The sequence below is a fragment of the Sorex fumeus genome, unplaced genomic scaffold (assembly GCF_029834395.1).
Source record: "Sorex fumeus unplaced genomic scaffold, SorFum_2.1 ptg000008l, whole genome shotgun sequence".
NCBI lineage: Eukaryota > Metazoa > Chordata > Mammalia > Eulipotyphla > Soricidae > Sorex > Sorex fumeus.
Window position 1 is genome coordinate 6,150,747 of NW_026606065.1, and position 12,426 is coordinate 6,163,172.

Consider the following 12,426-nt stretch of genomic DNA (forward strand, 5'->3'; position numbering starts at 1 on the left):
AGTTAAAATTCTCATCCAAAAAAATAGCCCAAGAACTAATGAGTTCTACCAAATCTTCAGAAATAATTCCTTAAGTTCTTCCAAAAGCAATTGAAGAGAAGGGAATTCTTCCAGAGACATTTTATGAAGCCAACATTACTCAAAGCAGTTAAAGCTTTCTTTTTTATGAACAGTATCTCCAGATATTGTCTTCTTATTGTAGTCTGAAGAAAAAATTCATATAATTTCAATCTCCATGACTTTATTGCCAATATTTTTTCTCCCTTGTCTCTCAATACATGGCCTAGTCTGTAGTAGAATGCTTCATGTGCATTGGATAAGAATATTTGTTTACTTGTGGTTGGAAAGCTGTATGAATCTCTGATAAACCCAGCTCTTCCAATGCCTCATATAAATCTGTTGTTCCCTTGTAAATTTTCTGATTAATCTGTTCCTTGGTGAAAGGAAAATGTTTAAATCCTCTAATTTATTGTGCTGTTGCCAATATCTCCCTTCAGGTGTCTTAGTGGTTGTTTTATATATATTTTATTTATTTGTTTTTTGGGGGGAGGCATACTCCAGCAGTTTTCAGGGCTTACTCTTGGCTCTGAGCTCAGGAAATCACTGCTAGTGGTCTCAGAGGACCATATGTGGTGCCAGGGATTGAACCCAGACCAGTCATGTGCAAGGCATAAAAAAAAACATACTATCTCTCTGGCTCCTGTTTTTATTTTTATTTATTTTGTTAATGTTTCTTTGTTCAGTGCAAATACTCTAATGTTAATTCTTCTTTTTCTATTGCGTTACCATGAGATACACAGTTACAAAGCTGTTCATGATCGAGTTTCACTCATACAATGATCCAACACTCATCCCTCCACCAGTGTCCAATTCCCACTACTTATGACCCCAATTTCCCTCCTGCCTTGCCACCATCTGTGTTGATTTATTGATTCCTTAATCATATGTCTGTACCTATTTCTTATCTTCTTTAGTTGGAAGTCTAACTAAAAACAATCATGTAAGTATGACTGTCTCTGATTCTGATACTTTCTTTTCTTTTCCTTTCCTTTTTTTTTCCAGTCTACTATTTGCTTTTATGGTTGGTTTTCAACCATCTACTTTGAGACCATGTTTATCATTAAAGCTCAAGTGGGTCTTAGGTAGGCAGGAGAATGTTAGGTTTATTTCAGGGTCCATACTACACGTTGTGCCTTTAGATTGGTGCATTCAGGCTCTTGACTGGTAGTGGTTTAGTGAAATTATTGATAGAAAAGAACTTATTACCATTTTTTATCTGCGTTTCAGATGTACTGAACTTTGTCTCTATTTCTCTGTTCTTCTCATATTGTCTCTATACTTGATATCTCCCTCTAGTGTAGCTATCATGTTTCATTTGCCTTTTATTAGTTTTCTCTGCGGATTTTTGTTTTGAGGTTATTGTGAATTTTATATTTAAGCTCCTAAGGTTAGGTCCTATTTGAAATTGAAAAATAATACGTCATAAATTTTCTTTAAGAGACCCTGATAGTACTTTTTTCTTCCACATTTTATTTTTATAGCATCATAGTTCTTAATGTGTTTCTTTTTCTTTATGGAAAACCCTTTAAGGAATTTTTTTAATGTAGGAGTACTGCTATTTATTCAGCCATTAACTAAGTTGATTCAACTGGGCATGAACTACCCATTACTATTTTTTTTAATTAATTATCACCGTGAGAGGCAGTTATAAAGCTTTCAAGTTAGAGATTCAGCCGTAGAATGATTGAACACCTATCCCTCCACCAGTGCCCACTTTCCACCACCAGTGTCTCCAGTATATTTCCTCCCCCATCCCAGTCCTCACCCTGCCTTGATGGCAGGCAATTTCCCCAATACTCTCTCTTTCTCTCCTTTTGGGCATTATGTTTTGCTCGGATTTTCCCAAAATCATTCAAGCCTGCCTGCCAGGGGCAGATGCTAGATCATTTATTGTCCACTGCTCATTTTGAATATCATGGGTGCCGCAGCTGTGCACTTCTGGAATCCTAGAATGTTGGGTTCTAGAGACATTTCTGTAGGGCACTAATCCGTTTTGGAACTCAAATGGGTGTCTCTGGACCAGGGCTGTTGGTGTGCTAAGATGGTGCCCAGAGGCACATTGTGGGGGTGACAGCCAGGCTGACGAGCGGGTAGGGAGCTGGGAAGGGATAGCCCGGTGCCTCTGCCACCATGTGGCGTCAAGATTAAGCCCTGGAACCCACATACCTGGGCCTTGCTTGTGGAAGCTCTTGGTCACCGGGATTCCACCTGGAGTAGGTGGGGAGACCGCACCTGCTCCATCCCGGGTGCCCCCGTGAAATTGGCTCGGTAAGGGACCCTGAGAGATCTCCAGCTCAGTGGTGTCTTCCGGGACTTGCTGCTGTATCTCTGGCTTTTGATCTCTTTCAAGATGTATTTAGGGGTCTCTGAAGCAAGGCCAGTGATAGAGTTTACAGGTGTCACTGGAGTTGGTTCGTGGGGGTGCTGCCAGTGCTTCCATGTGTATTGGGAAGTGGAGGGAGGTAGCCTACCCCAACTCTGTGAAAGCCTGGAGATTTCAGTCACAGAACCCACATACCTGGATTTTCAGCACCACATACCTTGGTGTCAGGTGAATGTGGTAACCACTACACTGCAGAAACACCAGGGCTGGAGCGATAGCACAGCGGTAAGGCATTTGCCTTGCATGCAGCCAACATGGCCAACCCGAGTTCGATTCCTCCACCCCTCTCGGAGAGCCCGGAAAGCTACCAAGAGTATCTTGCCCGCATGGTAGAGCCTGGCAAGCTACCTGTGATGTATTCAATATGCCAAACACAGTAATAACAAAGTCTCCAACGGAGACGTTACTGGGCCCGCTCGAGCAAATCCATGAACAACGGGAGGACAGTGACAGTGACAGTATACCTTGGTGAGGTCTATCCTGAGATGGTGGAGTCAGGCCATGGGGGAGAGCGGTGATTTGGGATTGTGGAAAGCAGCAGCTGCTGGGGGCAGGCACAAGCCAACCTGTCCCCTCCAATTTATCCCAGTCTTTCAGCCTTGTGCAGGTCCGAGATTAACTTGGCTTTTGATCTCTTTCGAGATTTATCTATGGGTCTCTGAAATAAGGCCAATACATGAGCTTGTATAGCTGAACTGGAGGTGGTTTGTGGACGTGGCTCCCACATACCTAACTTTTGGCCATTTAATTTCTTGGTAAACTTGGTCTCAAGTTTTGGGATCCAGCTAAAGGCACGGCAGCAATTTTGGGGTGTCAGGAAGCCTGAAGTCACCATCAAGCTGCTCATGCACTCGCCTTGCAGGTACGGTTGACCTGTTGGGGCCAACATACCCTCTCTCCCTTTAGAAATTCTCAAAGAGCAACTATAGTGACCATCAATTTCTTTAATTACTGTTTATCTGAAAAGCTTTTGATCACTCTTCAGCAATGAATGTTAACTAGCTGGATAGAGAATTCTTAGTCTGAGGTTGTTTGCTTTTCACGCTTTGAATGTATCATTGTGTTCCTTCTGTCCTGAGAAGTTTCAGCTAAGAAACAATTGTGATAGTCTTAAGGGCGTTTACTTATATGTAAGTCTTTGTTTTACTTTTGCTGCTTTTAGGATTCTCTTCTTTTGAGTTTTGTTATTTTAATTATAATTTATCTTAGGAAGTAAGTGTTTGGTTTATTTTGTTTGAATCACTCTGAGCTTTCCGGGAGTAGGTATCTGTCTCTTTCACAGTTTGGAGAGTTTTTCTTTTATTTCTTCAAATAAGAATGCTACCATTTTTTCATTCTTCTGTTCTGGAATACTTAAGATGAGGATGCTTTGCTTCTGATGTTTTCCTGTAAATTTCTTATGCTACCTTTAGGAAGAGAGCGGCTTGGAATGCCTTTAAGAGCGTTGAAGAAATAACTAAGAGGACAAAGAACCTCCAGCTACGAGCACATCTCTTTGATTCCACTATTCTTCCTGCATTAACATATGCCTCAGAGACCTGAACCCTACGAAAACAGGATGAGAACGCTCTTCGGGTCTCTCAAAGAGGAATCGAAAGAACTATGCTTGGAATATCACGATTCACTCAAATGAGAGATAGAATCCGGAGTTCTGATCTTCGTCAACGCTCAAGAATCAGGGACGCTGTCTCATTTGCCAAGACATCAAAAATCAGATGGGCTGGACACGTAATGAGGTTTACAGACAACCGCTGGACTAGAGCCATTACTGATTGGATTCCACGGGACATCAGAAGATCACGTGGACGCCCACCTATAAGATGGTCAGACTTCTTTGTCAAGACCCTAAATGATCGGTTTGAGGCTCTGCATGTTCCTAGAACGAACAGATACCATTGGGCTACGCTAGCACGCAACCGGGATGAATGGAGACGTTACTGGCACCCGCTCGAGTAAATCGATGAATAACGGGGATTAAGTGATTAAAGATCACTTAAGTGATTAAGTGATCTTTATTATTTTTTGTTATCTTTGATTCTTCTCTTTTTTTATTATACTATTTCACTATCTTTGAGTAGTGATTCAGTTTTTTGTTTGTTTTTTTTTGCTTTTTGGGTCCCACCCAGTGATGCTCAGGGGTTACTCTTGGCTCATGCACTCAGGAAATACTCCTGGCAGTGCTCGGGGGACCATACGGGATGCTTGGAATCGAACACGGGTCAGCTGCATGCAAGGCAAATGCCCTATCCGTTGTGCTATTGCTCCAGCCCCCGTGATTCAGTTTTTGGCTTCTGTAATTTGCTGTTGAGATTCACTCTGAGGTAATTTTTATCTCAGCTACCATATTCTTTTTTAATTTGTTTCGTTTGGTATGAGGACCACATTTGGCAGTGCTCAGTGACTCTTCATTCAGGGATCACTCCTGGCAGTACTTGGGATGTCAGGGATTGAACCCAAGTAGGCACGTGCAAGGCAAGCCCCCTACCAGCTGTACTATCTCTCCAGCCCTATATTTTGTCTGTATTAATTTATTTTTTATATTTCAGAATTTTATTTTAGGTTGACAACACCATACAATATTCCAACTCCGTACCTTCCACCAGTGTCCACTTCTCTCCATCGTTGTCTCAGTGTCCCATTTTCTTCCTGCCCCACCCCCCACCCCAACGCCACAGATTCAACCACAATCCCCCTTCTGTGGTAAGTTCAGTTTTGAAACAAAACTGAATCATGTTTTTGTTTTGTAATCATGTTTTGTTTCCTCTGCCCATGTGTTATTGCCTTACCACGTTTCTTTATATTCAATATGAGAGCGGTCATTTTGTCTGTGCCTCTGCTTCTAACTAATTTCACTGGGTGTGATACTTTATGGCGTGATTGATCTACAAGATTCAATCTACTTGGCAGATCTATCCGCATAGAAGCAAGTTGCAAGTTTTCATCTTAAAGCCGAGCAGTAGTCATTGTATATTTCATTCCTTAATTCCTTTATCCAATCATCTGCTCTTGAACACTTGAATTTCTAGATTTAGGCTATTGGGAATAGTGCGGCAATAACCATTGGCCTTCAAATGACTTTTCTGAATAGGGTTTGGGGATGCTTGGGGTAGATGCCGAGAAGTGAAATTGCTAAGTCAGAAAAAAAAACTCAATTCTGAATTTTTTGAAGAGTACCCATACTGTTTTCCAAAAATATTGAACCTGTTGACATTGCCACCAGCAGTGGATGAGGGATCCTTTTGCCCCATATCCATGCCAACACTGGTCATTCTTGTTCTTTGTGATGTGTGCCAGTCTTCTTGGTGTGAGATAGTATCTACTTGCTTTGATTTGCATTTTCCTCATGGTAAGGAATGAAGAGCATTTTCCATAAGCCTATTGACCATTTCAATATCTTCCTGAGGAAGTTTTTGTTCATCTCTTCCTCCTATTTTTTGATGGAGTAGATTTTTTCCTTCTGTTTGCAAGTTTTATATATCTTGGCTATTAATCCTTTATCAGGTAGTAGTGAACAAATATTTTCTCCGAGTCTGAGGGGGTGTCTTTTATACTGATTATCATTTCTTTTGTTCAGCTATCATATTCTTTAGTTAAATTATTCCATTTTGAATTTTTCTTATACTCATTCTCTTATTGTTAAAGTTCTCTTTCATTGTTTCCTAATTTCAGTAATAAAAATTAGAATTACTGCTTTGAAGTCATCAATGGGGACTTTTCGAAACTCTTATGTGCTTGAAGTTCTTCCCAGAACTTTTTTTTTTTTGCTTTGAAAATATTTTTATTTATTGATGTAATATTCTTTTACAAGTGTTTAAAATGTGTTTAAGCTTTGTAAGTATGAAGTTACCACACTCTCTATTAAAGTGCCAATATCACCCTACCATCCCACCGCTGTCCACAGGACTCTTCCTTCACACTTTCCGCCACCCTCTTAGGTCAGCTCTGACCTATAATAATAGTCTAAAGGTTTGTTTTTATTAAGCATTGAATATTTCCTTCACTTCTCTCTTTAAATTCCAGAAACGAGTGCAGGCATCTGGTACTTTCCTTTCTTTGACCTGCTGAATATGACCCCCCTTAGTTTCATCTATCTTATAGAAAGTAAAGAAGATTTCCTAAGTGCACATGCCTTTTTAAATTAGTGTTTTTGTGTTTGGGGGATAAATATTTAAGAATGTAGTTACTGTATCATATGGCTGGTTTTATTTTATTTTTTATTAGTGAGGCCTTATGTGCTTGTTTATTTACATTTCCCATAAGAATTCAATATATTCCTTCCTTGAACAACATAAATAAGGTAGCACTGTAGCACTGTCCTCCTGTTGTTCATTGATTTGTTCGAGCAGGCACCAGTAATGTCTCCATGATGAGATTTGTTGTTACTGTTTTTTTCATATTGAATACACCACGGGGAGTTTGCCAGGCTCTGCCGTGCCAGTGGGATACTCTCGGTAGGTTTCTGGGCTCTCCAAGAGGGACAGAGGAATCAAATCCAGGTCAGCCGTGTGCAAGGCAAACGCCCTACCTGCTGTTCTATCGTTCCAGGAAATAATCTTAGGGGGAAGTATTGAACAAGCCTCCTATTTAAATAAACCCTCCAGTAGCAAAAAATAATTCATTAATTTTACTTAAAAATTCCTGTAAGAAGTTGTCAAATGTTTTATACAGCTCACCACACCAACATTTCCTTATTGGAGTATCAAGATTTCCATACTAAAGTGCCCATGTTTAGACTTTGCAGTCTCAAAATTCTGTCTCCTTTGTCTTGATTCTCTCTTCATTCGACCCAAATTTTATTAATGGTTAGTTCTGTACCATCAGCTCCATCTTCATAAATTTTCTTTAAATCATTTGTTAACCCTTCACTAGGATCTGCTTCAGCGTCAGAGGAGGGCCTTTCTTCCCCTTTTTTTAATCTTTCTCATCTTGAATCAGGAAGTCCCACTGCATTTTCTGTTTTCTTTCTAGTTAGATGAGGTCTATAGCTGGGGGTCAAAGAGATATTTGCTGGCATGCAGCCAGCCTAACAAACTGGCAGCACTGTGAGATCCACCACCAGTTCCTGTCAAGTGTGCCCCCAAGGCCCCCAAATCTCTCTTTACTTTTTTGGGACTGCCTTCCACAGAGATGGTTCCAAGAGGTTATTCACAATCATGGAGTAATTCTTCCCATTTAGGTTCTTCACCAAAAGGAAAAAAAAAATCAAATGTGAAATCTCTGAGAAATGCCTGTTCACGTTATCAGGCAGAACTTGGTGAATTCCAGTTCAGATAATGCAGATTTCACAAACTTATCAGACTGACCCCATCAATAAATACTGAATTTCTCTGTGCAGCTCTGTATGTCATGGAGGCAACCATGGCAGCAGGCTCTGCATTGTTCAGAAGTTTTATTTTATTTCTGTGATTTCTGCAGCATCTTGTTCTTGATTCCTACTAATCTTGGATTTTTAAGCTAAGAACATCTCATAGAATTTTTCCAGTGGTGTTTTCCAGCAGTAACTTAACCTTTTCTGGATATTTTTCTTTTCTTTTCAATTTTTGCTTTACAACAAGTGATGCTCAGGAATTCCTCCTGGCATGGCAGTCAGGAATCACTTCTGATGATGCACCAGGGACCATAAAAAATGTCAGGGTTCAAACTTGGGTTGGCTGCTTGCAAGGCAAGTGCCCTACCCTGTTGTGCTATGTCTCCAGCCCAATTGTTCTCGATCTTTCTGTAGCTCTTCCAAGGCTTAAAGCCATGATCAGGCTGGACAGATAGGCTGAGATGCAGCCATACCAGAGAGGACAGGAAACTCACCTCCCAGATAAACAGCCAGCACTGTGGGAAACCAAGGTGGTCTTCCCAACACCATGCTTTATAGTTCGATTTTTAATTCCTGGAGAAATCGTCACACAATTTTTCCTTCAACCAGTTCACACTCGTTCTCCCCAACAGTGAAGGAAGGATTCTTTTGACCCACAACCCTGCCAGAGATTTTTGTTTTCATCCATCAGTTTGAATGAGTTCCTTCATTTCTTCATTATTCTTGGTGCTCTGCAAGGGATTGGTGGTAAGATCTATGCTCAAGCAGGCCTTAGTGGAAACTCAGGGTTCACAGTTGTTGGCACAATGCAGCAACTATGCTTCTGAAAATCCAGAGGGTTTAGGCAGTGACGAGTGCTGACAGTCATAGGGGCCTGAAGAGCAGCTGTAGCACTGGCCAGTCCTTCCTGGCAACCACTCAAAAGTGCCTGGCAGCAGTGGTCGTGCCAAAGTCAAGTACACTAAACAACATGCTGTGGTTTGAGATTGTGAGTGCTTGGCACGTTCATGATCAAATTTGAGTAGACCTGATATGCAGATAAATTTAAAGACTGCTGATTACTGGGAGCACACGTGCACACACAGGCCTGGAGCACAATCTGGGTTCAAGACTGCAAGTGCCTGGAGGCCGTGGGGACTAAGTTCGAGCAGGTCCAAAGGGCAACCAGGGGCTTCCTGTCATTAGAGGCCAGTGGCAACTGTGTCCCCAACTTCTAAAAGTTCTCTGGGTCAGCTGGGAATCAAGATCATGAATGTCTACCTGTGTACTGAGAAGGGCCTGAGAGGCAACTGGGGATTCAAGGAGTTGCTTTTTAGTTGCAGCCCTAAAGGTCCCATCGTGACTGAGCAGTTACTGAGCAAGCCCTGCTGAGGCTGACTTGAGAGGAAGTTGGGACCTCACTCTTAGGGCACGTCTTCCAGGGCTGCCAGCAAGCACAGTAGACAGTGGGGGTCCCCTTACCTAGTGGTTCTGCTTCAGGAAGGTCACTCGGTGCTTTCTGATTATAGGACTATGACTTGCTCTGTAGCACTGTCCTCCAGTTGTTCATCGATTTTCTCGAGCGGACACCAGTAATGTGTCAATGGTGAGACTTGTTGATACTGTGTTTGGCATATCGAATACATCATGGGTAGTTTTGCCAGGCTTTGCCGTGCAGGCAGAATACTTTCGATAGCTTGCCGGGTTTTCCGAGAGATGGAGGAATTGAACTCAGGTTGGCCGTGTGCAAGGCAAACACACTACCGATAGCACAGCAGGTAGGGTGTTTGCCTTGAGCACAGCTGGCCCGGGCGAGCCAGGTTCGATTCCTTCGCCCCTCTTGGGGAGCCCAGCAAGCTTCCGAGAATATTTTGCCCGCATGGCAAAGCCTGGCGAACTACCCGTGACCTGTTGTATATGCCAAACACAGTAACAAGTCTCACCATGAAGATGTTACTGGGCCCGGTCAAGCAAATCAATGAACAACGGGAGGACAGTGCTACAGTGCTACAGACTTGCTTGCTAGCAGTGGGAGATGGACTGGAAGGGGACAAATTTGTTTATCTGCTTGGTAGAATCAATCATAGAATCTCTCGACTTCCAATTAGCTCAGATTTAACTTGGAGAAGAAGGAGTACACTCAAGAAATTGTTCTCAAGATCTGTAACTATAGAAGCAATACCCCAGAGATGCAATACAGCATCCATCAGAAGGGGAGCAAGGGAGAAAGGACCACGATGGTATATCTCAGGTGACTCTGATTCCTGTTTATACCTGATCTCTGCTTGCCTCCTATTCTTGTGTTGTGTAGTATTATAGAACGGGGGTGCTTGGTGTAAAAAGGTATTTGGTGTAAATCCAAAGTGACTCACATACCTATAGTTGTTTCTTCGCAGTAGCAGATTGTTATTCTGGGGTAAGTTTTCTTTCCTGACAAGACTGTCCTTTGTCCTAACCAACCACAAGTATGTGTGCGTGGGGGGGGAGGGGGGCTGAGGGTAGGTAAGACAGAGAAGAGACCAGTATAACAATAGCAGGGGGAGCTGGAGAGATAGCACAGCGGGTAGGGCGTTTGCCTTGCACGTGGCCAACCCGGGTTCGATTCCCAGCATCCCATAGGGTCCCCTGAGCACCGCCAGGAGTAACTCCTGAGTGCAGAGCCAGGCAGGAGTAACCCCTGTGCTTCGCCGGGTGTGACCCAAAAAGAAAAAAAAACAATAGCAGGGAATGGTGACACTGGACAAAATCTTAGTGTTAAAAGTAAGTAAAGGGATATTCTTGATAATCTTTCAGTATCAATATTGCAAACCACAATGTCTTAAAGGAGGGAGAAAAAGAGGAGGAGGATGGGGAGGAGGAGGAGGAGGAGGAGAAGAAGAAGAAGAAGAAGAAGAAAGAACACCTGCCGTAGAGGAATGGAAAGGTACAGGGGTGGGAGGTTTGGGGTGATGGAGGCAATGGTGTTGGGAAATGTACACTGGTGGAGGGATGGGTGTTGGAACACTGTATGACTGAAATCTAATCATGAACAGCTTTGTAAGGGTCTATCTCATAGGGATTCAATAAAAAGAGTTAAAAAAAAAAAACTTTGTGTCCAGTGTCTGTGGAAGTGCTCTTCTTCTGTCCCTTCCTGTGAAATATGTTTCAAGGTTTCAGGTTACTTTCAGTGTAAATTAATCCCATTTTTGATATAGATTTTGCCATGATCTTACAAGAATGCAAGCACAAATTCTCCCTACTAAATAGTCTTCTTAGTTTTAAGATTTTCCTTTTAAGTGGGAAAGAATTCTGTAGTGGTCAAAAAAATTATCACTTATGTGTATGAATCTACTGTAAGATTGTGTAGTAATGCCATATAATTTTTAATGACTTTAGCTCCTAACTTCTTTTAGTTATCAATTTAAAACCATTTTAAAAAAAACTAAACAAAACTACTTGTATAACGACATAGCTCCCAATCATGTATATCAATATAAATTTTTATCTATAAAAATGAGGAGGGAAAGACCCTGTGATTAAAATATTTTATAGCTCTTAATGAAATGTTTCAACTTCTTATATCTGAGGGGGGAAATGTGACAAAATTGTCTTAGAGCAATGAATTCATTTATTGCCTTTTAGATTTTTTTCATTTTCTTAAGATCTTGTTTCTTATTTAGAGATAATTACAAACCAGAATTGTTGTTTTTCATGTAAATAAAGTAACAAATGTTTTTTAATTTTTCGAGAGAAGTTATTTTCTAACCCAAGAAAATTCAGATAGATCTAATTGTTCTTAGTTCCATGCAAGTGTTTATTTCTGGCCAAAAGTTCTATTATAAAGGCTGGATTTGGAGGAGGGCTTGTCCAAGAATAAAATAAAAGAAGCTATATAAAGGAAATGATAGTGTAATTTTAAGAAGAATATTTATAGCTATTGGCAGTAATTTATTCTTTTAAGCTGGCTCAGTATTTTGAAAATGCCTAAAATAGACAAGCCCATTAAATTTCTATTAAATGATTGTTCAGCCATATATATACATACATATATATATATATATATATATATATATATGAAGAGACATAATCTAGCATGGTAGCTAAATAGCACAGATTATCCTGTGTTATCCTTTGGATCCTGACTTTCTGAGTTCAAATCCCAAAACTGCTTCATTCTGACATTACCTTGGTTTCATAAACTATCACTTTTTAACTATAAATGTAAATTAGGAATTATAATGGGGTCCAAAAAGATAGTACAGAGCTAAAATCCTTACTTGAATCTGGCTAAGTTGAGTCACAGGTAATGCATATGGTTCCCTGAGCACCATCAGGAATGGTAACCTGAGCTCAGAGTCATGAGTGGCTCCTGATCACAGACGAGTGTGAGCCTCAGTAAGTAGAAGAGAAGGCAGGAAAAAAACAAACTGGTAGGAAAAAGGGGAAGAAGAGGGTAGGGAACAGGAAGGACCGGAGATTGTAATCTTGAGAGAGGAAAGGTTAGAAAAGAACAAACAATATCACTCCAGCCCAAACTTACTAAAAAGGCAGAAATCAGACAATCTGCTGACTGTCATTTGACCACAGAATAAGGATGCTGCTGAATCTTATGCCGCTCTGGCACTTTAGTTTTATAAATAAACTTACCTCTAGGGAAAAAAGATGGGAGGTGAGTTAGCCTGGATCATCTAGCAATTCAGAGAAAGTTTAGATCCCC

The 12,426-nt window shown here is 41.1% G+C and overlaps 1 pseudogene; it reads right to left on the minus strand.

Moving 5' to 3' along the window:
- Window positions 1–7,142: 7,142 nt before the first annotated feature.
- On the minus strand, window positions 7,143–9,088 carry LOC130019311 (calcyclin-binding protein-like; annotated as a pseudogene).
- Between the last annotated feature and the right edge of the window lie 3,338 nt (window positions 9,089–12,426).